Consider the following 4,402-nt stretch of genomic DNA (forward strand, 5'->3'; position numbering starts at 1 on the left):
GCTAGCATTGGAGCTGCGGTTCTCGGGTTGATCTTAGACAAGGCACTTAACCTCTCTGTTCTGCTTGCTCTCCCGTGAAAGAAGAGGGTTTTACTAAATGATCACCAGGACCGCTTCCTGCTCTGAGGTTCTGTGTGACTCCCACTGTGACGCATGGAAAACTCATGGGGAGCGGTCTCTCCTGGAACCATTTCCTCTCTACCGTCTTGTACACAGACCCCTGCTTCCTCCACCTCTCGCAGGAGGGGATGGACACAGAGAGGCTGCGAGCTGGCCATGGACCGCAGCAGAGGGCTCCAGTGTGGTCCGCAACCTCGCTGAGTTTCCCCAGTCACTCTTTTCCAGGGCGCCTTGCCCGCCCATCCGGCCACAGTGTGGCTGAGCACCGGCACTGTCTCTAAAATCTGCAATTCTGCCATGTCCCCTTACTCCCAGCAGGTGACCTTGGCTTCGCCGACCATGGACTCCCTCCACTTGCTGCCAAAAATACCTTCCAGGCGTGCCTGCCTCTGTCCTTACACTGTCCTCCAGTCCCTGAGAGAGGAGGGTCCCTCCTCTTGCCTCTGCTTCTCTCCTCCCTCTGTACTGCACCCCCAGGAGTGCCCTCAGACTAGTCCCCCTCACCCGTCCAGTTCTCAGCCCTTCCCTTGCTCCTAGCTCCTTCTTATCAACATTGAGAAACTTAAGTCTCTTCCACCTTAAAAAAAGAAGAAAGAAAATGAAAGGAAGGAAGGAAGGAAGAAAAGGAGAAAAGAAAAGAGAGAAGAGAAAAAGGAAGGAAGGAAGGAAGGAAGGAAGGAAGGAAGGAAGGAAGGAAGGAAGGAAGGGAGGAAGGAAGGAAGGAAGGCTAAGGGAGGAGAGAAAACCCATCCCTTTTTCAATCTCTAAAACACTCATAGTCCAAATTCACCTTCTATCTCCCTGACTACTCTCTTAATTAGCTCTGCTGTTGTTTAGTTTAAAAACAAAAGCAATACAAGCTTACACAGTTGTGAGGGTGGGGCACCGGGTTACTCTGCTGGTTAAGCTTCTGACTTCAGCTCTTGTCGTGATCTCACACACAGTTCATGAGTTCAAGCCCTGCATCGGGCTCTCTGCTGTCAGGGCAGACCCTGCTTCAAATCCTCTGCCCCCTCTCTCTCGGTCCCTCCCCCTGTCCTTCCCCCCCCTCAAAAAATGAATAAACGTTAAAAAAAAACAGTGGTAATAATATTTGTCCATCACCCCGGCTGTTTCTTGGTTCCACCCTCTGGCCCTGCCCCACCTTGCACTTCTTCCTGCTTCCTGAACAAACCTTGTCTATTCCTGGACTTCCAGTACCTGGATCGCCTCCTTCAGTCCAAGCCTTCACTTAAATGCAATCAACCCCCAAGCTCTCTGTCCCTTCTCCCTCTTGAATCTATCCTTTCCTCCATTTTACTCTTGCCGGCACCTTTGGGGCCATCACCAGTCGCCCTTTCAGTGACTATGACAAACTCTCGTCCATTCTCCTTCCCTCCAATTAGACTCCTTTTGTTTAAGACCTAAAAATGCCTATGCTGGAGTGAGATACATGCAGAGAGTTGTAACGTCTAGCAAATAATTGGGTTACAATGGTAACCTTTGGGTTTGCTCCTCATTCCCAAAACACCGCATTAGAAAGATTACATTGGCTTCAATCTACCCAGAGTATCGGGCACTTGACAAGGGTCTGGGTATCTGTTTCTTCATCTGAAAAATAAGGGTTTGGACTAGACCAGTGCCTTGCAGAGTAGGTCCAAATCCTCAGAGTTTCTGCGTTTTGCATTCCTAACAAGCTCCCACGTGATGGCAATGTTGCGGTCCACAGACCACACTTAGAATAGCACTGCACTAGACGATATTCATATATTTTAGTTTCTTCACCTGCACCATCCAATATGGTAGCCACCAGATATGTGGCCATTGACATTAATATCTGAATTAAATTAAACATTAACATCCAGTTCTCAGACATACTAGCCATATTTGAAGGGCTCGGTGGCCGCATGTGGCTGGCGGCTACCATATTGGACAGTGCAGAACGTTGCCATCATCACAGGCCGTCCTCCTGGACATGGCCACTTCCTCACAGACTCATGGGGAGAAAATTTTACTATAGAAGGAAAATCCAACATTCTTTGAAAGGTAAGTCCTTTCAGCACTCCGAAAGCCACGTTTGTGCTTGGCTTGTATTTCAGCCCTGATTTTAAAGTCCCAACGTCCACCATTTTGCCGCAGGAAGCACATAGAGCCACAGAACAGGAGATGGATTCCTATGTGGGGAACTATGTCTGGGCACCACTGTAGGGCTTGGTTGATAAAGGGAAGGATATGGTGACTGAAGTCCTGTGAATCCCTACAGGCCCCCCCTGTACCTAATCTGCAAAGTATTCTAGAAATATCTACCTCACAGGGAGAGGTGTATAAAAACACTTGTAATTTGCACCAACTTCAGTTTCTTTTTTCTTCCTCTTCTGCGCTCCCATAGCGTGTGGTGCACATTCTGAGGACCGCTGGAGCGCAAGGTAAAGGCCCCTGACAGATTGGACTCCCCTTTAGCACCCCCTTGCCAGGCTCACGCTCAAACAGTGTGCGAATGAGTAAGTCTCAGGTTGATGCCAAGTCACAGGCACTGTGTCTGGAAGGCTGTGTCATTGTCTGGCCCTCGACAACTGTTCTCATGCTGTCTTCAGCCTGGGTGCCTGCCACCCCATCCTGACCCACACTCCACCTTCGCTCCCCCAACTGCACCTCTAGCTGGAGAAAATCTAGTCAGTCTCCAATTATCTTCCGGAGGGTTGGCATACCAAATTAACTAATCAGCTATGGAGTCAAGTCCTATCTGTACTGCTGCCTTTCCCAGGACTCTGGGGAATTTCTCCAATCCTGCTAGTCTTCATTTTCTTAATCTATAAATTGGGCAGGAAAACACCTTTCAGTTTTGATATAAGATTTACATGTGAAAATGGACGCAGAACATTTAGCAGAATGCTAAACATATAGCAAATGCTGGATTGTGTCTTTGGATTAAAACCATTCATTTCTGGGGGCACCTGGGTGGCTCAGTTAGTTAAGCGTCTGACTTTGGCTCAAGTCACGATCTCGCGGTTCAGGAGGTCAAGCCCTGAGTCGGTGCCGACAGCTCAGAGCCTGGAGCCTGCTTCAGATTCTGTGTCTCCCTCTCTCTCTGCTCCTCCCCTGCTTATGCTCTGTCTCTCTCTCTTCCCAAAATAAGTAAACATGAAAAAAAAATTTTTTTTAAAACCATTCATTTCTGGTCTCCAGAGCTTGCCTTCTCAGGGACTCTCGGGGTAAAGGCATGTTTTAACCCATCTGGGAAATTCTCCATTCTGCAACAAAATCCAATCTTTTAGACACTTAGTCCTTATGGTTGGTCTTTATTTCAAGTCACTCATTCAGCAAACATTTACTGAGCTATTTTCCAGGCATTGTGCAGGTGCTGGACATACAAAGACTGTAGAATGCTTATGCCTGGAGGAGTTTATGATCTAGTGGGGAACCAAATTCCTCTGGAAGCCTGCCTTGCCCCACCTTAGGCGGGGTAGAAACCCCCCAGGTCTAACTACCACAAGGCTCCGAGGCTGCCCTCTACCCTCTACTGAACCACATTGCACTGCCGTTTTATCTCAAATATGTGTTTGTCCTTGTTCTAAGTTAATTCATTTCATTTTCACAACAAACTTGCTGTCATTAGTCCCATTTAAAAAAATGAGGAAACCGAGGCCCGGTTTAAGGTTTTGTAAATTTAATAAGGAGAGAAGCCGGTATTTGAAAACACATTTTATGGCTCCAGCTTGACACTTTAAATGTTTTCAATGTTCTGTTTCTTAATCTGTTTCCTCCGTTGGAATATGAAATTGAGTCTGTGCCAAACTCCAGTGGGTACCTCCTGTGCCCCCCAGGATATCTGACACAACAGATAATCATTTATTCATCAGTTGCAAGAAAGGAAAGAAGAAAAAGGAGAGAAAAAAAATAAGTTTGTAAGTAGACCATTGCACCACGATTTGGTTACCAACACTTACTAAGCATCAACATGGGGCAAGTGCCTGCCATGTGCAGAGGGAACTCAAGGGTAAATGAACATCCGTGCGCTAAGAAGTTTCGACAATAAGTGTCAACAACGGCGTTCCCACCGCCCCAACACACACACCTGCGGGCTCTTCTCTCCGACCCCGTTCCCGTCTGCTGAAATTCCTGCTCCACCTCTTCCTCCCCTTTGCCATCCTCTCCGTGGATTTCGCATCCGGGCTTTCCGGCGCTCCGGCCCCGGGAGCGGGTGACGGCCCGGGAGCGCGGCGGCGGCGGCGGCAGGCATGCGCACTGGGGGCGGCGCACTGCGCATGCGGGAAGATGGCGGGCCCGGAGTCCTGAGAACCGC

At 48.7% G+C, this 4,402-nt stretch overlaps 1 long non-coding RNA gene across 1 annotated transcript; it reads right to left on the reverse strand.

The window, feature by feature from the left end:
- Positions 1–3,749: 3,749 nt before the first annotated feature.
- Positions 3,750–4,396, reverse strand: LOC115289202. The gene is made up of 2 exons (XR_003907461.1): positions 4,175–4,396; positions 3,750–3,928 (listed from the first exon to the last, which is right to left on the reverse strand). It is a non-coding gene; the product is annotated as an uncharacterized LOC115289202 (long non-coding RNA).
- Between the last annotated feature and the right edge of the window lie 6 nt (positions 4,397–4,402).

Source organism: Suricata suricatta, chromosome 4 (assembly GCF_006229205.1).
Source record: "Suricata suricatta isolate VVHF042 chromosome 4, meerkat_22Aug2017_6uvM2_HiC, whole genome shotgun sequence".
NCBI lineage: Eukaryota > Metazoa > Chordata > Mammalia > Carnivora > Herpestidae > Suricata > Suricata suricatta.